This window comes from Eumetopias jubatus, unplaced genomic scaffold (assembly GCF_037043125.1).
Source record: "Eumetopias jubatus isolate StellerSeaLion01/CBP00866 unplaced genomic scaffold, mEumJub1_p1.0 scaffold_8, whole genome shotgun sequence".
Taxonomy (NCBI): Eukaryota; Metazoa; Chordata; class Mammalia; order Carnivora; family Otariidae; genus Eumetopias; species Eumetopias jubatus.
The window spans coordinates 99,497,330-99,520,978 of record NW_028274814.1 but is presented as its reverse complement, the minus strand read 5'-3'; positions in this window follow the sequence as shown (position 1 = coordinate 99,520,978).

Below are 23,649 nucleotides of genomic sequence, written 5' to 3'. Positions count from 1 at the left end.
ATGTTAATAGGTCTTTTAAGCCTATATTTGACTGTAAGACCTGTCTTATTTTCTTATTTGTATCAACAAATAAGCTATTTATGAGACTAGCTCTGTAGCTACATTTCCAAGGTTGAAAATAAAAGCAAAATGGGGGGAATTTCTCTGTACACATTTACGAGCAGCTGGTGATCTACAGTCAGGACCATTGCTCCAGCGGGAATGCTTGTGCCTAGCAAACTGTGAGGGTTTCTTTTCTGTGTTACTTCCCTGGGGATGGGTGGTGGAAGAAATCTGACCTTTTTTTCAGGCAATGATACCGGCATGAGGGGTAGCATCAAAGTCAACTTGAGAGTAATGTATGCAAGTCATAACACTTTAATTTGTGGCTCTGATGAACCCTGAAGTAATGAACAAGGAAATGTCATGACCTAAGAGTGAATCAGGAAACTAGTTTTGGCGAGTTGTCCCAAGCACTGGTGTCTGGCCCTGCTTCTGAGTTTTCATGTGCATATAATTGAAAGAGGCATGTAATAGGCTTCTCTGTACACATTTAGCTCTTAAAATGTTTCTGTTAATGTAGCAACTCGCATATTACATCTTGTGAACAGTAGATAATTGCTTGAGCTCTCTGCTGTACTGATTCTTATCAGGCAAAACCTGCAGGGCTTCTTAACCTCAAGGACTGAACAACCAGAGCTTGGTACCTATAAAGGGGACCTTGAAGTCCTAGCATCTCAAGTTATAAATTAAGAGTGACATTAAGAATGAGTGTTTATGTGACTTGCCAAAAATCAGTGATGTTTATTGTTGATCTGCACTAACCCAAAAGGACTGTGTGGCTGGTCACAGGTTTGGTAGTAACTAAATGGGCAAAATGAAAAGTCCTTTATTTTTTTTCCCATTGTAAATTAATTTCCCTAGTCTAAGCAGAAGTATCTGAGAGCAGAATGACACTCTTCACTAAACTTAGTAGATCAGTCAGTCAACTACTGCCGTCTGTTGCCATGTGGTGCATTGTGGAGCTGACACACTTTCAGCCTTTGAAGAAAGGGCATGTAATTGCATCAGTGTGCCATGAAATCCTTTTAAATCTGGCAAGTGTAGTGCAATTCTTTGTTAGCAATTATAAATTCACAGTGGTTGCTGATAGGAACAGAGACAGAAATGGGATGTCAGGAAAAATGAGGATCACTTGTTGGCAACTGTCTATTCAGTTGCCAAAAAATTAAACAGTTTGAGCTTCATTGGCGAATTAGTGCTACTGCTTAGAAACTAGCAGTTAATTTTTATACCCCTTGCTGTCCCCACCTTTGTTCTCATGAAGCAAACAGATTTAGTTTCCAAGGCACAGACTGATGCCATAATAAAAGAGGGTATTTCTCTGAAGGAAGTTATATATTAAAAAAGGAAGCATTTCTCTCTAAGATTATAGCATTTTAAACTGCACCAACAGGAACATAATCAGGAGAGAAAAATAGAGATTTTTTAACCTAAATATGACTGTCCAGTATACAGCATAGTGTGTGAGTGTGCTGTTCTTGTTTGAAATTATGGAACTTTCATAAAGACTTTGGCATACATACATACATATATATATGTATGTATACATATACATATTAGTTATACATACCTCATTGGATTTTTAAAAAATCTAATCTAATTTAATTTACATTCAATTAATTAACATACAGTGTGTTATTAGTTTCAGAGGTAGAGTTCAGTGATTTATCAGTTTTATATAATACCTAGTCCTCATCACATCGCGTGCCCTCCTTAATGTCCATCACCCTGTTACCTCATCCCCCCACCCCTCTCCCCTCCAGAACTCCCAAGTTGTCAAAAGTGAAAACGTTAAGGCTAACACAATGAAAATATTCAGTTTTACACTGCATTTATGACTAGTGAGTTAAATAGATGAGGTAACATAATGCACTTTAAATCTCCCAAACACATTTTAAAGCCCAACCATGTGTATGTAAAAATAATCGTGCAAAACATAGGGAATTCTAGAGGAAAGTTCTTTGACCTCCTTTTGTTTTCTCTTTTTTCCTTAACTATAACTTTTAGTCAGCCCTCTGGCTTTTCCCTGTATCCTGATGCAATGCCCAACTGTTCCTCCAGAAACCTTCCTCAGAAATAAGTCCTCATCCAAAATCACCCCTACTTATTTTGGACCACAGCAAATCCCCAATTTTCTCTCCCCATTTAAAAAAAAATTCCTATTTGAAAATACCTTCTCCCTTCCAATTCTCTCCCAACATATTTCTTTGATATTTCTTCCTCAAGAATCTGCAGATCATGGCAATAATTGCTAAATGAATAATATATGTAGTAAAATGTGATTAGCTAAAATGCCAGTCTCATTTTTATTGCAAATCAGCAACTTAAGTTATATTGATATAGACCATTTTCTTATTTCAGGATTTGGAGAAAGTGCATATTTATTTGGAACTCTAATGAGAAAATGAAAGTTAGCTATCTTATTATCTAATTTTGAGAATACATTAAAACTAAATTAGGTATTTTCTTAGTAGAGTGACATCATATTTCAAAATATACACCTGCAAGACGGGTTGATCATTGAGCTTACATATAAACATTCTTCTGTAGAATTTTTAGTAATCTTAATGGCAATTCATGATGATGAATGGAAGCTCAAGGTGAACTGAAAAGCAGGATGAACTCATTAATCAATTCAATATAGTATCTGTCACAGGTAACTTTAGAATTATCTACTTCCTTCTTATATCTGGAAAAGCCTAGTTGCCAGATGACTATTGATAAAATGTCATCGTGAAAAAATATCTGAAATTGAAGTATGCCTGCTTTGATATAAAGTACTGAATTAAAAAAGAAGAGCAATGTTTGGTATTACATTACTCTAATAGATACCAACAAGTCACTATTTTATGTGAGATTAGAATGAAGACTTGAAGTAAATTAAGTGTTAATTACATCATTTATAACTGAATAAAGGAACTACAGCATAGGATCTGAATTAATATGCTGATGACTCCCAAATCTGAATATTAAGCCTGAATCTGATTCCCAAATTTGTATCGTAAGCCCTAAATTATCAGAACTCCAGCCTCATAGTCTACCTAGTCTAATATCATCTTCACTTGGATTGGGACTAAGTATCTCAAATTTAGTGTTACCACAAGGGACCTCTTACCTGTAGTTCTCAAGCCTGCTTCTTCTGCCTTAGCCCTCCATTTCAGTAGGGATACCACAGCATCGTATAACTTAAATAAAAAATCATGAGGCTAACCTATTAAAATATTAGTCTTTTACTCTCTTCTCATATTGAACCCATGAGCAAGTCATGTAGACCCACCGTCAGTGTATGCCCATGAACTTATTACCATTCCTACTATTATTATCCCAATCCAAGTCATCATGACTTCTTGGCAAGATCATGGTAATGGTTTATTAATTTTCCTGCTTTTCTTCTTGTCTTCTCCTTCCATTGTCCACAGTATGATCTCAATAATGGTCTGAAAGTTAAATCAAAACATGCTAGTCTCTACTTAAAAATTATTATCATTTGCTTCATTTAGAATGATTGTCAAAATCTTAATAGGCTTAAAATCCATACATGTACCGGCTTTTGCTAAGTATTCAAACCTCTACTTGAATCACTTTCTCCATTCCATATTTTTTTTCCAAAATTACTGGAATTATTTTGGTTTCTTGATGGTGGAAAGCTTGTTCCTATCTCCTGGTATTTGCAAAAATTATTCTCTCTGTTTAAAATATACCTCTATTTAACTTTCTCAAGACTGTCTCATTCTTGCCATTCAGATCTCCGTTAAATGTCGATTTAAGCATCAGATTTCTTCTCTGACATCTCAAACCATAGCAGCCTCCAGATGATCTCTATCTCATTAGTTTGCTTTAATTCTCTGTATAATACTTACCACCATCTGGTATTTCTTAAGCTTTTATGTATTTTATTTCTATTGGCTATCTCTCTCTACTAGAATGTAAGCTCTATTAAAGCATGAATCTTATTCATCTTTCTATTCTCAAGGTGTATAATGGTGATTGGAGCATTTAGGCATCCTATACATATTTTTCCAATAAACTGATTAAGGAATTGTGTATTTTCAATTGAGTAATTACCATAACTTGGTAAGTGTTAGCCAGGCAGGAAGCCATGTGTAAAAATAGTAAAAATGTTGAATCTACACACCAACATGGTATTTTTGTGTCCCATATTTGGGTTAGGTTGGAATATTTGCAAGTTTATCTTATCCTTTTGGACTGCAAAATGTTTAACATCACTACAGTTAATGCATTCATATATATGAGAATGTAAGGCTTATTATGTTCCATGCAATGATTTAAATGCTTTACATATGCTAACTAATGTAATCTTTATACATGCTAACTTCATGTAAGTTTTATAAAATAGATTTTATTGTATAGATGAGGAAACTAAAGCACAGAAAGATTAAATGGCTAGCTCAAGATTATATGACTAGTAAGTAGCAGAGTTGGGAATCAAACCTAGTAGCTTGGATTGTTTGTGTTCCTAACCACTAAGCAATACTACTTCTTAACCTTGAAATGCAACTTAACTTATTCAGCCAACATTCAATAATCATTTACTGATACCTTATTGCGTTAATGGCAAAGTATTAAATATTTTAGATGGAAAGACAAATATTATGGTTATATTCTTCAGGAGACTTTTATTTTTGACAGACTAGGAGAAAAGTTAACAGGTGTCTATTATAATGTGTAGAAAAGTTTAGTTAAATAAAAGTGGCAGGGGTTAAGTGATATCAGGTTTGTAAGTTTGAGTCCCATTCGGGTATAGAGATTATTTCAAAATAAAATATTAAACAAACAAACAAAAACACACCTAGGAAGAAAGGTAGCTGACATATATTGAGGAAGGAAATTTGTCAGTCAAGGGATTCTGGAAGAGCTTATGTTTAAGCTAAATCCAAAAGCATCAGTGGGAGTTACCTCAGAGAAGAATAGGCATGTCATAGCAGAGGAGCACTGCAAATAGTTAAGTCTAAAGTCAAGGTCTAGTCTGGCATATGTTTTGGGTTACAGGGTTATACTGAGATATTAGACATACTCAACGTGACTGGCTCTCTTGCTGGCTGTCAGTAACATGTGTTCTCACGTGAATCTGTCTTCTAATTCCTATATTCAGTGGCCTTCCTGATCTACTGATTATAAAGTCAACCATAGGTCATTGCAACAGAATTAACTTTTCTCTTTTTACACAAAAGAAAGAAATAGAGGTGAAAATGATATAAATAAGGAATTTTAAAACGTGCAAATGAACATCTTTAAAACACGCAGGCAATAGAATTAATTTTAAAATGCTACAAAATAGAAACATTATTGTGTTTAAAGGAATTATTTTTGAGAAATATTTTTAACAGTGACTAATAATGTGGTAGTCAATAAATTTAAAGGAAATTTAAATTAAGATGCTTTTTAGTAATTTCCCTCACAAGCAACCTTAAAGTATTTTTAACAAATATAATAACCAATATCAAAAGCATAAATTTCAAAATAATCATCATAGGCTTGAATTTCTATTTATTCTAAAAATATTTTAGTCAGTAATATCTGTGGATTATTACTTTATAACACAATTCCTAGAAAAAGTGATTCTATCCACCCCAAATTTTCTGTGTGTGTGTGTGTGTGTGTGTGTGTGTTCTTTTCCCACTTGAATTGAATACTTCTGGAATCAAAAGAAGCAGATAGTGAAAAATGTGTACTTTATCCAATGCCTTATCACCACAGACAAACTCTTGGTAGTTACATTAATCAAATAAGAGAAAAATAAATATAAAATTGGAATAAGTTCTAGCCATTAGATTTCAGAAAATCTTTAGAATATTGAACACTGTATGTAACAAAAACTTTTAGAAGTGGTAATTCCTTTCTTTTTTATTAGCTTATTTTTATATGTTAATATGTGACTAAAGAAAACAGAGTTCATCTCTTTACTACTTATTGGTTCACTTCTTTTCAAAATATGAGGATCTATCTCATGATTAATTGTACAACTTTTCAGTAGCTATGGTTGTTGCTAAAGAATCTTTCATCAGAAACTTGAGAGAAAATTTAAAGACATTCATCAAAGTTTTCATTTGGAGTCTAGAGAAACAATAAGGTAGATATTGACTTCTCTTGAGGAATGGATCATGATTTATTGATCCAAAGGGAGAGTCAATATTTACCTTCAGTGAAAGTAATTCTTGACGGTCAATGGAATGTAAAATTTAATGCATTATTTCTAATAAAAAATATCTTGAAATCTATTAAATGGTGACACTGTTTAAATGGCATTTATATTTTTCAGTTTATAAAAATATATATGCATTGTAAGAAACTCTATAATATATAGAACATTAAAAGTAGAAAAATTACCAATAATTTCCCATATAAAACTGTAAACAGCTTGGTGTATTTCATGCCATGTATTTCCTACAAAAATATTTGAGGGTGTTTATACATGTAAATTTTGATTTTAAGTATGATAAAAATAAAATATGTAGTTTGTGTTATTCTTTCCAAATATGCATTCCTGCTTTCTGTAAGAGGATTATATATATCCCCACCAATGACCTGTAACTTGGCAAATCTTATGTGCAATGAATGTACATCTCCAACCCATTGACGTTGTATTTGTCTATGAAAATTGCTTTGGCCAATGGCATGGGGCATACACACACACTACCACATCCCAGCTTTAAAAGTGATTACATATTTCCTCCAACTCTCTTGCTGTTTTCCCTCTGACATGAAACTGACTTGTGTCATATTGGAACTTCTCTTTCCATAAGGATCCAGAGTTAGAAGACAAATAGAAGGGGGAAGCATCATCTCCTCACAGATGCTGACGTATAATGTGTGGAAGGAATAAAAGTTTATTGTTGCAAATCACTGAGAGTTTGGGTACTGGTATACTGTGCAAAAGTGACTAATACACTGAAGTGTGTTAATAAATGTGTTATTTTTAGACATAACATAAACTTTACTAATCATAAAGGAAATCTTGATAAATTCTACTGCCTCAAAATTTAGAATTTTTATTAATCGAAATATGCCATGAAGAAAGTGAAATAAAAGCCAGAGAATACTTTTTCAGAGAAGGTATTTGCCACATATGTAACTGAAAAAGAATAAATTAAAAACACTTTCAGATATTATATACAAATATATATTTATCTAGTAACATATTAATATATAACTAATAATATATTACCTATAAATATGTAACATTTATCATATGTATATAATTAAATAAATATAAAGACTAAGAAAAATACAAATCTGATAAAAAAGGGCAAAGTGAATGAATGGGCATTTTACAAAAGAGAAAGATCAAATACCATATAAACATTTAAAGATGTTGCGATTCCTCAGTAATTAGAAAAATGAAAACTAAGAATACAATAAGATACAATTTTACTCACACTATATTGGCAAAAACTAAAACTGAAGCTACCACATGTTGAAAAAATGTGTATCAATTGGGCAATAGGAATGCTTACTCTTTAGGTTGGAATGTATTGGTAATAACAATTTAATAAACAGATCAATTTTACCTTTTAAAGCTGAAAACATGTATGTTGTATTACTCAGAAAGTTCATTCTATATATTAGAAAGCTTTTGTACTTTTGTACTAGGAGACTAAGAGATAGCAATGTCCTCAGGAAGAAATCCTGGGAAGTGCACAAAAATGAATCTTACACATAATGATTAATGAGAGAGAGAGAGGGGGGAGAAAGGAAGGAAGGAAATGGAAAAGAAAAGAAAAAAGAAAAGAAAAGAAAAAAGGGAAAAGAAGCAAACCATGGACAACTACTTATAGTAGGATGCACATTTATGGAGCTCACACACAATATTGAAAAACAATGCTTTGTTTAGGAATATCAGTTTTACATATGTTAAAGACAAAATTCAGATAGGAATTATCTGTAAAGGAAGAAGGTATAAAATATAAGTGTTAACAGCTGTTCATTATATTGTTATGTTTTATAACTTATGTGTTATATTATTGCCTCATTCATTGTGTGTCTCAATTAATTTTTATAAAATTTAACTCTTTTATCTTTGTGAGAATATTAAATAATATTTATAATACCATGATTAATATTTATTTATAATTTATGTTACATTTGGAATTATTTTCTAAGGACAGAATGCCCAAAAATGGACTTAGTGGGTTTGACTATATCATTTTTGATATACATCACCAAATATTTACTCAATAGTTGTGCCAATATTTTTTTCTGCCCAAATATATGGTTCATGCATCAACACTGTATATTTTCATTTAACAACCATATTGTGCTAATCTGATTTATGAAAATAATATTCCAATGTAAAATATTTACTCCTTTGTTTATTAGTAAGGTTGATCATTTTCCATTTTTCATGTCAGTTTCTTTGTTATCAATTTACATGATGATTTTACAATGGAAATAAACTCTCATAGTGATTGCAAGCAACCTTCATGTTGTTGTCTCTTATTTTTTAAGTACAGGAGTTTTTTCATGCTCATCTACTTACATTTGTCCTTTTTTTCACTGTGGGATTATTTTTCCTTTGAGTTTTAATATTAGAAAACTATCCATTCTCCAACATTTAAAAGGCAATGATAACATTAGTTTCTAGTTTTAATGTATATTTTACATTTACCTCTTTCATGTCTACAGAAATTATTGGAGGAGTGTAAAGTGAGTTTGTTCTACTTCAGATCTCAACTGGTTCTTCTAACACCATGTATAACTCTTTCTCATCACAGTGACATGTAAGGGTTCCTTTGTCAGTCATTATATTTCATTTTTGTAACACTTTTCTACTTTTTAGTTTGATGCTATATTAATTATTAGTGGTTATAACTTAGTTTAAAATGTATGATGTTAGCCCCCATTACTGCTGTTTTATTAATTTTTATAGTGTGATATATTTTTGTGTTCTTTTTAAGAATGCTGTATTTAGTTTACTTACACTGAATATATTAATTCTTGAAGAATTGTTTTAAAATACTTAATATTGTCTTTTAGATATTTGGTGTTTAACATGATTTCTTTTCATATTTTTCAGAAAAATTTTATAGTTTTCTGCTTATGTGTTACATATATATTTCTTTTTTTAGAAATTTCTTGGCCTTCTATATCTTGTTACTATTGTGAATGAGATTTGTTTTTTATTAATTTTTATGAAATAAATTACTAAATGGTAAGAATATCCCCTTGTACCATACAGCTTTTAAAAATAAGCCTCAGAATAGATTGTTTTTCATTGCTAACCTCTGACCAAGACCTATACAGGTGCAATGTTGAGATTCAAAGACTGAACTCAAATATCTCATGGATATTAGGGATGTTGGCAAACTTCTAACTGTAGATTTTTATGTATTAGGAATTCAAACTAGAATATTTGGTAAAATTTCAAGGAAATACTTATATTTGAACATGGGAAGCCCATTTCAGTGAAAAGAAGCAAGAACAGGAGGGAGGGAATAAAGGGATGAGATTTCCATATTCTACCTTTCTGTCAGAGCATCACAGCTTCATCCTTGTATTATGCCTCCACATGAGACATTTGACATTTTATTAAAGAATCATTGGCCCTAAACAGAAGAGATGTTCAATAAATGCTAATTTATCTTTCTAGGTTTTAAAAATTAAATATCAATATCCAAAATTGCCAATAATCAGTATTCGAATATCTCAAGGAACATCACCCTCTCCCAACACACACACACACACACACACATGCACACACACACACACACACACACACACACACACACACACACACTGGGTTTTGGCCCAGTGTGATAATATCTAAAATTGAAGTCCACACTTGAATAAGCTGATAGGAGTATCTTATAGATTACCTAGGGCTTTGCAGGATTCTCAGGCTGCCAATATACAATGAATAAGGAAGCTTCATCAATAGAAGATGGATTTTTAATGGCAGCATAACAGGGGTGAATGCCAAACCAGTTGTAAGCAAAGTCAACAGAGAAGCTCATTCATGATACTGACCGAGGCTCTATGTCAAAAGGGGCCCAAAACACTTTTACATTTCTTGAAAATCCCTGTGTATTTTTTTAACACAAACGGCAATTTAGGATTACAAAAAATGGTGGTATGCTTTAAGTACTTTCTATTAAGAAATGTACATATTTCACACACACAAACACACACTACATTGACTTTGTCAATTAGAAATCATCAGGAACAAATTTGAGGTCCTTTGAAAATGTGAAATCTGGACCAAATGCTCCACTCATTCTCCCGTAATAGGTCTTGATTTTAACTTTTCAGAAAGGAGTATTTTAAATAACCTCCTAATAGGATCTACATAGTGTTGGTTTCTTGCTGTTGTTGTTGTTTTTAATGATACTTTTATGGTACAATATTTTATTTCGACCTCATTTCTTGGCTATTTTAAGGAGATATGAGTAAGGCACTTCTCAACATTTTCATTCATTTCACTTTTGATCTAGGCTCCTTTACTTCTGAAGAATGTGTAATGAGATTTCATTAATTGAAAGCACCTTCTGTATGTTTTGGTTTTGATTTTTTTTTTTAATTCAGAAGGGCCCATATATCTCAGTGTATGAATTTTGAAGCATAGGTGGCTCTCTATAAAAGATCTACTCTAAGGAAATCCAAATATTTTACATTTTAGAAAGTAGGATTTAGATGAAGATAGATAAAGAATATGGTGTATTTCATACAGCACTGTTAAGTAGTTTCTCTTTTTCTCCATTTTGACCCTAAATCTCGCAAAGGTAGGGTTTATCTTTCACAATGGAGCTTTCTTTTTCCAGGAGAGTTCTCAAATTAGTTGACAGAGTGCAGGATAAGGGTCTGCACTGGATTTCTTTTTTATTGACAATCTGCATCCTTCTCATCCCTTGCTTATAAGCCTTTCTCAATGTCATAAGAGCTAGAAGACAAGGAACTACTTTTCTTAGACTCATTTGCCTTTACTGTTTTGCATGCAGTTTGCCTTCTGCCAAGCCTTGAACTCACACAAGATTCAGAAGACAAAAATATGACAGAGGGCATTCTTCCTCTAGAAACAGAAATGAATAATGTTTTTTTGCAATATATGATGTTTAATGCATATTGCAGGCTTCGGCTGACAGGGATTTTTGTAATGGCTAACTAGATTCTAAGTTTGATTTTTAGTCACTAAGCACAAAGCTGCTGGTCAGCTATGACTTTGATGGTGGGTTTTTGAACATTTCTGAGTTCTGGGTGACTAAAGCACATTCTTGACCTCTAAAACACAATTTCTATTTAGGACCTAAACCTCTTGTGACATTTTTATTGTCACATTTCCAGCCTTTGCAACAAGTGTAAATGCCTCATTTCCTGTAATAAGTTCTTTTGTGCCCAAAATATCAAATCAATACCAAATTTCCATAATCCTAAAATGAACAGTGAATGATACAAGTCCTTTCTAGCATGGATTCTTGTTGGCCCCTATCTTTTTTTGCCAGGCACTGCTCTAAATGCTTTAAATATATTAACATATTTGACCCTAGCAGCAAGCCAATAATGTAGCAATGCTATCATGTCCATTTAAAGCATAAGGAAATCCAGGCACAGAAATGTTTAGTAATTTTTTTCCCAATCACGTAGCAATAAGTGGTGGAACCTGGATTCAAATCAGGCAGTCTGGTTACAGAGCTTATGCTTTTGATCAGTCTGCATTTCTGTCTCAGTCATAGAACACATATGGTATTTAACCCAGCAACCTAAGCAAGATGGTAGGCTGCGAGTCATACATGTACGTGTATTTTTTTCTATATCATAGTATTTACTGCTATTCTTGTGTACTCTCCAATTGTTCAAGGAAGTCCACTGCGTGTCATTTGTGCTAAAGTAGTATGCTCACTCTAATCCCAGTATCACACTAGTATTTCCTAGCAATTATATGAAGAATTAGATTAAGATTATTTTACCTTGTGGTAAGATCTTAACCTATTGGTTGAAGTGGATTTCCCCTATAACAAGTGAGAAGTATTATTTCTCATGTATTGTCACATAGTTGAGAATGTTGTGATAATAATTTTAAAATTTCATATAAAAATTAAACTTCATAGTTTTGTTATTGAATAAATATTTAAATTGTAATGGATTTCAATGAGGAAATGTCATACTATTATAAAAATTCACTTTATAAAATTGTTGCAAATGGTACTCAGATATTTACTAAATAAATAATTTCTTTAAGAGTATTGTTAATGGCAAAAATAGAAGATTGTATTATTTTTGAAATGAAGAAGTTTTCTTTTAACTTTATTTGAATGTATTGCCTAATAAAAATAGCAGGACTTATTCTTATCAGCTACCCTGAGACTCATTTTATTTTGTTTTATTGGTAAACACCAGTATTATTATTTAACAGTTATTTAATTTCTTTGAATGCACTGATTAAAAGGTATTTATCTTAGGCATCACATTTTTCAAGATTTCTATAGTTTTTGAGAAATATTCCAATTAAAATATTTGCGTATATTATTTTTTATATCAGAGATACTTTTATTAATTGTTCTACCTGTTCTCATATATCCATTTGCACATTATGAGCTTTTTTGCATTTTTAACTTCTATTGATTGTAATTTTCTTTTGAACACATTATTTTCACATCACCCAAATTTGCTGCCCAAATGCAGGTGCACAAGCCTGAAAGCAGACTTGCATTTATCCACTCATCCCCTTAGGTTACAAGTTAAAGCCAGTTACTGTTGACAATACTTTGCAACTCCTTAAATTGCATATCAGATGGTCCATAAATTTCTTTATTTTAATGAAGCTAATTTATGACTTCGGAATCCCTCATTGAACAGTGTGGATTTCCTTCAACATGTCCCAGTTTTGATTTATCCCCAAGTAAATGAGCAAGAACTAGTCTGTTATAGATTGGTAAGGATTCTTCCCTTAACTTTGTCACCTACCCCTCTAAAGGCAGAGACATATCACATCAGTTTGTCAGTGTCCTTTTCATGTTAATAAAGGATTGGTATGACACAATAATCTGCAAAGCCCCAGAATGTGGAGCGTGGATGCAGTTGGTAATAAGGGATTTAGCTGATGTTACTTATAAGGAGTATTACTGAGCTCTTGAATTCTGTGTCACATCGTACATTTTTAGAGGTCAGATTCAACTTAAGAGCTGCCAAGGAAGCCAGATATTTACATAGTTCTTCATAATGTCACAGAAAGAGAGAGAGAGAAAGCAAAATGTGAAGGAAGTATAGATTATGCAGTGGTTTAGGAGAAAATAATCTATTTTATATATTATTTAAGTATATATTATATATATGATATATAATATATTATAAACATATAAATATATACTTTTCTATATAATATATACTTATATATTACTATATTATATATTATACTATATTATTTTACTATATTAATTTCTATATATAATTATTTAGATGTATATAATATATAATATATAATATATATTATATATATATAGTGAAATATACATAGAAATATATATGGAAAGTGAAATACATATATAGAAAGTGAAACCTATAGCAATAATTTGGATTGTCACTAAGCTTTAAACATTGACCAATTGAAGGCAGAATCCAAAAATATAATGCAATTTGTAATACATTCTCATAGCAGACAACACAAAATCAAGACACTGACTGGAGAAAAAGACACAAATGGAACATTTTTCTCAGCCACATCTGATTAAGTGTTTCCTCAATTACACAATGTGAAGAGTTTGAAAGTTAATATAAGAACCACACTGGAGATTATTTCTAATATGTTTGTTTATAATTATGCTAAGTGAACTCTTTATTCAAATCATGCCTTTAGTCCATGGTATGGTTCAGTGATTCTCAATTAATCCTTTCGTTATGAAGTGCTTAGCTGAAGAGAATCTTCATGCAATTTATGCATAGGCATCAGAATATGATAATTACTAATCAATAACTGGTTATGAATGGTTCCATTCTAGAACTCAGTTCCCAGAGTAGACTAGACAGCTAAGCCACACTCTGTATGGACTGCTAAAGGTACCATGCAAATTCTTGTTGGCCATGTCATACGTTGCCTATATGTACATTAGTGGCATGGTTATATACTTTGCGATATCTCTGATAAACTTCAGAAACATTAATTATATGAAGAAGAGGTTCATGGCATTACAGCATTTACATTTACACTCTAATGGATTCTTATATTAGGTAATTGAGAATAATAATCTTATTATCATTCAGGTGCATTGGAAACAGAGGTTTCCAGATACGCCAACAGTTTTCAGTCTCACCATTTTAAAGGTAAAACTATTAGTATACATAATCCATTAATAAAGCTTCTGGAAGATGCTTGTTCTTGTAAAGAATACTGCACTCTAAAGATAAGTGGCATTAATGTTACTCAGAGAAGCTGAAGCTTCAATGTTTTCTTGGGAACAATTAAGATTCTGTCACATAAGTACCAGACTATAACTACTTAAACTGGTTTTCTATGTCATGGAAAGTAAAAAAGTAATTATCAAAATGGTTGTACATGAAACATGCATTTTAGAAAATAGTTGAGCCAATTACTCTCAAAGGATATATAAGGGCTGGCAAATCTTTCACCTGATTTCCTCGTCCACTCAAACTTTATTTCCAAAAGTAAGCAGAGATCATTACATAAATATTTATTTATTAGATTATAAAATATGGCCAGCTCAAGCTGCAGAAAACTGTTTGAGACAGAAATCATTTGACAACTAATCTAAGACCATTCTTAAAAATATTTCTGCCACAGAAGTAGACTTTGGAAAAAATCTCTGATGATATCTTGTTAGATACTATTATAACAGCAGAGTTTTCTCAGACAAAGTATACTCACTCTGTCACAGTGCAGGACTGGGAACCCCAATAAACACCGTCTCCAGACACCCTGGAGAAAGGCAACAATATGCAAGTCCCTATTCCCATTAAAATAAGAAAATTGCATGCATAATTATCTAGGGACCACGTGAACATGATTATTTTACATTTGAAATTTGAATTCCTCACTTACAGCCTCTATTTGGAGAATTGTAGCAAAATATTTTGCTTCTTGGAGGCATAATAGCAAACAAAGACGGGCATTATCTTCTTTACCTTGGTCTTCTCCTCTCTTTTCCCTTTTATAATTTCATTACTTACTATTGTCATCATATCACTGTTAGCTAAAAAGTAAAATCAGAATAAATGGATGGCTGAATATTAAAATTATGGTTAAAGAAAAGTGAAAATGATAAAGTAATGCTACTGTGCATTTTGTTTTCAATATTTAAGGGAGGAGTTATTATATCCATTTCTGTTTATAACATCCTTGTGAAGTAAGAAAACTTAAGATGAGAGTTGATATAACCAGCCCACAGTTAGAGGTCAATGCAGCAGAATTTGAACATATGTATGGGCTTTGGTATCTAAGAGTCATGTATTCAAATCTCAGCTGCATTAATTTCTTTCTTGGTGATAGGTGTTGGGTTGGTTAATTTCTATTCTTTGAAAAGTTTTGCATTAGTTCAAGTGACTCAGAGCTAAATTCTCAACTTTTCACTGATGCAGAGGTTTACCCTCAATTAAATACTATATGTTTGAAGCTCTTAGAAAGGAAAAGAGGCATTTGTGTATGTGTGTGTGGTAGGGGGAGTATTGTGAACAAAGGAAAAAGTGGCAGCAACAACTGTGTTCTTTTACACGTGGCCCTAGGCTAAAACATTTTTATAGTTCAGAACATTCTTTCCCAAGTGATGGATATTTTATATAACAGGGGTAGTGTCAATGCTCCTCATAAAACATTACTGAGCTGTGCTGGCTGACAGTATAATATGGTAATTAACAGTGTGGGTTCTACAAGCAATCCTAAAATTTGTCTGGAAACACAAAAGATCCCAAATAGCCAAAGCAATCTTGAGAAAGAAAAGCAAAGCTGGAGCATCACAATTCTGGACTTCAAGTTATATTACAAAGCTGTAGTATTCAAAAAAGTATGGTACTGGCACAAAAATAGACACATAGATCAACTAATTTTCAACAGAACAGGAAAGACTAATGGGAAAACAAATGGTGTTGGGAAAACCAGACAGCAGTATGTGAAAGAATGAAACTGGACCACTTTCTTACACCATATACAAAAATAAATTCAAGATGGATTAAAGACCTAAATGTGAGACCTGAAACCATAAAACTCCTAGAAAATAACACAGGCTGTAATTTCTTTGACATTAGCTGTAGCAACATTTTTTGAGATATGTCTCCCGAGTCAAGGGAAATAAAAGCAAAAATAAACTACTGGGATTACATCAAAATAAAAAGCTACATACCAAAGGAAACAATCAAAAAAGCTAAAAGGCAACCTACTGAATGGGAGAAGACATTTGCAAATGACATATCCAATAAAGTGCTTGTATCCAAAATACATAAAGAACTTACAAAACTCAACACCCAAAAAACAAATAACCCAATTAAAAAATGGGCAGAAGAGATGAACAGACATTTTTCCTAAAGAAGACATCCAGATGGCCAAGAGACACATGTAAGCATGCCCATTATCACTTATCATCAGGGAAATGCAAATCAAAACTACAATGAGATGTCACCTCATACCTATTAGAATAGCTAAACTCAAAACCACAAGAAACAATAGGTGTTGGTGAGGAATGCACTACTGGTGGGAATGCAAACTGGTGCAGCCATTGTGAAAAACAGTATGGATGTTCCTCAAAAAGATAAAAATAGAACTACCTTACGATCCAGCAATCACACTACTGAGTATTTTCCTAAAGAATACAAAAATACTGATTCAAAGGGACACATGCGCCCTGATGTTTATAGCGATATTATCGATAATAGCCAAATTATGGAAAAAGCCTAAATGTCCATCAACTATTGAATGGATAAAGAAGATGTGGTATATACATACAGTGGAATATCATTTAGCCATAACAAAGAATGAAATCTTGCCAATTTCAATGATGTGGACGGAGCTAGAGGGAATAATGCTAAACAAAATAAGTCAGACAAAGAAAGACAAATACCATATGATTTCATCCATATGTGCAATTCAAGAAACAAAACAAATGAACGTGGGGTGAAAAAGAGAGGGGCAAACCATAAAACAGACTATTGGCTATAGAGAACAAACTGAGGGTTGATGGAGGGGAGGTGGGCAGGGAGAAGTGTTCAATGGGTGATGGATATTAAGGAAGACACTGGTTGTGATGAGCATTGGGTGTTGTATATAAGCGATGAATCACTAAATTCTGGACCTGAAACTAATATTACACTGTATGTTAACTAACTGGAATTTAAATAAAAACTTGAAACTAAAAAAAAAAATACAAAAACACTAATTCAAAGGCTACATGAACCCATATGTTTATAGCCGCATTATTTATAATAGCCAAGATATGGAAGCAGCCCAAGCGTCCATCGATTGATGAATGGATAAAGAAGATGTGGTATATACATACAGTGGAATATTGTTTAGCTACAGAGAAGAATGAAATCTTGCTATTTGCAACGATGTGGATGGAGCTAGAGAATACAATGCTAAGAAAATAAGTCAAAGACAAATACCACATGATTTCACTCATATGTGGAATTTAAGAAACAAAACAAACAAGCAAAGAAAAAAATGAGAGAGAGAGTCAAAGCAAGAAACAGAATTTTAATTATAGAGAACAAGCTGATGGCTACCAGAAGGGAGGGGGGTGAGGGGATGGGTTAAGTAGGTGATGGAATTTAAGGAACCCACTTGTGATGGGCACAGGGTGATGCATGGAACTGTTGAATTGCTATATTGTACATCTGAAACTAATATAACAGTGTATGTTAACTAACTGGAATTAAAATAAAAACTTAAAAAAAGTGTGGGTTCTAAATTCACACTGTTTGGATTTAGAGCCTGGGTGTACCACTTACTTAGCTGTATGACCTGGAGTAACTACTTAACCTGTTTGCACCTTGGTTTATTCATCTGTAGAATGACTAATAATAGTACTTACTTCCTAGGGTCAGTGTGAGCATTAAATTAGTAATTATATGAAAAGCTCAAAACTCTTTGGCACGTAGTAAATGCTATATACGTGCTATATATTTTCATTATTGACAAATCCCTCTTCAAATGGTGATGGGGAAGTGATGTTGCCCTAAAAGCATGTTCCATCAAATAAAGCTGCCCTAGAACATGGCCAGACTTCAAATTTTGCAGTAATCCTTCACCAATCCTTCCCATTGACTATAGTCCACCACAGTAGGCTTAGTAATGATGTTAACTCAGAATTGTTTGATAGTGGGTGTGATTGATTGTATAAGCATCCTAAGGACTAGGCAGAAGAGTGGGAATCTAGTTTCTAGTAGCTCAACCAATTTATCTTATTTGCTTTCTGGTGTGAAAAAATGTCCGAAGCTCAGTTTGTATGTTTCCTATTAAACACTGAACTACTTCGGAGGACTTGAATCTTTTGGTGGAAAACAGTATTTGTCTGGGCCCTAGTGGTGGTCACTGCTGGGTTGGTCATTGTTTATTGTCTATACAGTATATGTTAATAGGTACAAATATATCTTGAGTTTTATATTGCTAATTCCTAATATTTCCAACTCCACTTTAGTCCTGTGGGATATTTACTTAATCTTATTAATCTTACATCTGTTCCTCCATACTTCAGCACAGAAAATCCAAGTTCTCAACATAGTCACTTACACTATTCCACAATATTCACAACGTTCTAGAAATGGCATTGACAACCCTATCACTAACAGAAGGTTACTATAAGCAGATAAAGTTTTTTTTCTTCATTTCATTTGTCCTTAGTGTATATCCTGGAGTCATTTATAGGAAATTACTTTGTTTAAATGTTCCTTTACAAAGTTAAATCTAAAAGCAAGGTATACTCAAAGTAGTCTGTTGTTATTCTCATTTCTCCTCCATTTTTCTTTTTACCCATAGGCACTTATTTTGCCTTTATGTGATTGATTGTTTTGATATGTAATAGCATAGTACAGGGCATAAATTTTTCTCCACCTTGCTTCACTTAACAAAGCATCTTGGAGATCACTTCATGAAAACACGGAGACGTGTGTGCCATTCCTTTTTTAGCTGCATAGCACTCCCTTGTATGAATGTTTGAGTATAACCTAGTTTACTTAACCACAGTGATGGACATATGTACTTTTGTCTATAGCTATTACACATGATGCTGTAATTAATGGACTTATAAATTGTAAATATATCTTTCTGGGGTTACTTTGTTGTTGTTTTGTAGTATTTTTTTTGTTCTTGGTGGTGTTTTTGCCAGTGTGGCTTTGGTATATATTTCTAGAAGTGACCCTACTGGGCCAAAGGATAGATGCCTATGTAATTTTTCTAGATATTACCATATTTCCTTCCAAAATTTGCACTCCTACTACTGATGTATGATCACTATGTTTCCACTGGTGTGTCAACAGAGTATATTGTCAAAATTTTTAATATTTGCCGAACTAGTATGTGAGAAATAGCATCTCAGTGTAGTTTTGATTTACATTTCTTTTACTATGAATGAGAGTAAGATTGAGTGGCATTTCTTTTTGAGTGCAAGGTATGTTCACATATGTAGTCCACTCAGCACAGTATGTTGAACACTCAGAACACTGCTAATATTTGATACATTTTAGGACACAAACTTCTTTCATGTTAGTGCTGTTTTTTTCCATGTAGCTCCATGAAAGTCCTAAATAACCCTCTGGCAGCTCTCTACCTTCACATTCTTTTCCCAAGGGGTTAAATCATGACTTAACATAACTGGCAAATGAGGAAGGAGGAATTGGTCATGAACAGCTGTCTTCTGCTTTGCCCTCTTCCTCTGAACCAGCTGCAGAGTGCATGTGCTCTTGAGAAGTTTACTTTTGTGTAAACGTAGTGTGAAAGATCTTTTCCCATAGCCTGTGACTGGGCACAAATGTTTCTCCAGTATTGGTATTCAATATCTAGGAGCCCAATTTTTGCCTATAAATACAAGGAGGATATCTTTATTCCTGGGAGACAGATGCTACAATATTTAGGAATGAAGACTTAAGAAGTTTGCAACATTTTTTTCAAATGGTTCCCTCAAAAAATTCCACAATAATAATACTCACTATTATATTTGTATTAACTTTTATCAGGGACAGAAAACAAAGAAGGTAGGGGCGCCTGGGTGGCTCAGCCGGTTAAGCAGCTGCCTTCGGCTCAGGTCACGATCCCAGGAGTCTGGGATTGAGCCCCGCATCCAGCTCCCTACTTGGTGAGGAGCCTACTTCTCCCTCTCCCTCTGCTTGTTGCTCCCCTACTTGTGCTCTCTTCCTCTCTCTCTGTCAAATAAATAAATAAAATCTTTAAAAAAAAGAAAACAAAGAAGGTAAAGTAATAATGATGGGTAAATTTAGGTGAAGAATATATGGGAGTTCATTGTGTTATTGTTGCAATTCTTTGTTAATGTAAATAGTTTTCAAATTAGTAATTAAAAAAAAAGTTGGCCATAAAAAAATAAAAATAGAAGAGGAAAATAAAAGTCACTGAGATACGAGAGAAGAGAGATGATAAATAGTCTGCTAGGTTGTATTTATGAGAGCAGTATTGCCAATAAATGTCACTGAATAAATCCTAGAATAAAAAACATGATGTTTGTATTAGAAGGTTTAACAAATATCACAAATGAAAACCATATATTTCTTTTCCTCAATTAATAAACAGAACTGTTAACTGTGTGGTGAGATTAATATTCAGAACTAACAGCAATCAGTTAAAAGTGTTTATTTTTTTAAAAATCCCTTTTATTTTCTACTGAAGATAATGTTGATGTTTCTCAGTTCTCAACCCGTGAGATTCCTTTTATTTTGTTTCAAATTCATCCAAGATCAAGCAGAGAAACAAATACTCTTATTTCATAGTTAAGCTCTGTGGACACAAACTTATCTCTGCTTTCAAAGAGATGACATGATTTGACCCCATGGTTTATAACCTAAATGATTTTCATTTGGTGATATACAAATGTAAATTATTTATTTGGCAAACTGACAGTTGGGCTTTCTCTATTATTTAATGGAAACATTAGAAAGTAGCAAATGTGCGTAATTTGTTTCCTTTTTTATTGTATCTGGTATAAATTATCTTTTGGGATGAAATGCAAAAGGTCATGTGGTATCAAGTCCTAGGAACATATTACAATTTATCAAACATAAAATTGTGAAATGTAAAGGAATAATGATTACATAACAAATGTCCACAAATCTTGGCCTAAAAACATGGTATTTTTAAGAGTCTTATTTTCTTCTATTTATTAGTATGTTATCAAAAACACCTCATTTTTTATTATTTCACTTGAGGGTTTTTTTTGAGCTTTTAAAATAATTTGCTATTACTTTATAAAGTCTTCATAATCTAAACATCTATATAATGCACAGAAGAGCAGTATATTGTACTTTAATATGAAATGTAAATTTCTTAAAAATCTCTTAAAATATATCATTATTCTACTTGTAAATGAATCTGAAATTACTAAGAATGAAGTCTGTTGAGGCACCTGGATGGCTTAGTCAGTTAAGTGTCTGCCTTCGGTTCAGGTCATGATCTCTGGGTCCTGGGATTGAGCCCCGTTGGGCTCCCCCTTCAGTGGGGAGTCTGCTTCTCCTTCTCTCTCTCTGCCCCTCCCCACCCCCACCCGTACGCTAGTGCATGCTCTCTTTCTCGCAAATAAAATCTTAAAAAAAAAAAAGAATGAAACCTATTGTGAAATATTTAATTCCATAGCAGACCAAAAAGTGTAAGGCTCATTCTAGTTCCAGTATCTACATTTGTTGTCTAAACTTTGTCCCTCCTGGGCAATTGCTCTAGAACAATCCCTGTTTGAACTAATCCCAGGTTGGCACCCTTCCCAGATGCTGGCTGGGTTTCTTCAGTGGAAATGCGGCACCTCCCAATATAATTCTCTTTACCCTGCACCCAAGCCAGGTCAGCTTGAACCACAGTGCTGGCCTCAGACTCCCCTGTGTGAGTCAGTGACAGAGCCTCGTGTTCTGCAGCCTGCAGGAGAGTTGTGTCTAGGTCTCTGAATGATCTCTTGAAGCCCCTCTCCTTCATCCACTATGGGGAGGTTGCACATCACTCTGACAACACACACCAAAGGAATCCTCTCCAGGGTTTCTTCCCCCTCCCTTTTGACAGTCTAGTACAGAGGGTAAAGCTAAGGGCAGAATAAACCAGTTTTATATCTATTTCTTAGTTTGTCTTTCAAAGGTGATTCAGCACCTCGGGCTACAGGTTTATGTGGCACCTGCTGTGCTATTCCTGTCCTTTGTATATACTGCCAAAACTCTGTTCAGAGTCCATTTAACACTTTCTTAGCTTTTCTTCAACTAACCAAATTCCGTTTCTATTGTTTATGTTTGAAAGAACCTTAATTAATATAAACAACTTCAATGAATATATCTTGCTATGCAGCCAAGAGGTGTGTATTAGGTGCACACACATGAGACATAGCTCTCTCAGTGGCCATGGATCTAAGGGACAACAGCCTTGAATTTTACTGGATGTAAAACATGAAGTTAAAAAAAGCAACAAAACAAAACTTAAAGGAACCCCAGGGCTAAAGGCTAAGGAAATGAGGTATTTAAGAACAATTTAGGTAGAGATGTGTTAAATTCTGCTATAAGTTAGATTGTGTTATTTCAGACAATGAATATACATGACTGTGATTTGGGTGATGCATTTCAGGGAACTGGAGGTTTCCTGACCAGACTAAAAGTCAGATGCTTGTTTTTTAAAGATGTGTATATTTTGGGACGAGTAGGAGACCTGGATTTCGTCTGGTCTCAGGAATTCAGCTGGATAGGGATCAAACCATTCTGAACACCTACAAACTCAACAGGAGATCGAAGAAAAGAATAGCAACAACTCTCTGAACAGAAAAGCGACCATTTTCTGGAAGGTAGGACGTGCAGAGAAGTGAGTTTGAGGCAATATTTGGGAGGACAGACGGCGGGGGAGGGGGCCTCCGTCGGCCGCTTCTGGCAAGTGCTAGAGCCGCGGTGCACAAAATCGGAACTTTTAGAAGTTGGCTCCGCTGAGGGACGTCGCTCCAGTGGCTAAGCGGGGGGTGGAACCCTCGTGGGACAGTGTGGTCTCAGGATCCTTGGGGTCACAGAAAGACCGGGGGTGCCTGAGTGTGGCAGAGCTCCCAGGTATTGGATCGGGGATGCCGGCTGCAGAGATGGAGCTGAGGAGCGGGCTCTCAGCTCGGGGTTGCCATAAACTCTGATCGGCGACACAGTCGGGCCACTGCTCCTCCAGCAGGGACCCAACAAGCGGCAGATCCAGGGAGACTCCCCTTCCTCCCCCGGGAGGAGTGGCACAGGAGCGCACCACAGGGATCTGCTGGGTTTGGAGACTCCACACCGAGTCGGGTGCCAGAGATAGAAACGCTTGGTCACAGGCCGGGTGAGCACAGAGTGCGGCCGGAGACCGGGGAGACGGGAGTGATTGATTGCTTTTCTCTGTGGGTGCACTGAGGAGCAGGTCCCCAAGTTCTCGGCTCCTCCGGGGCGGAGATTGGGAGGCCGCCATTTTCACTCTCATCCTCCAAAGCCTAACAGAGCTTGCAGGGAACAAAAGCT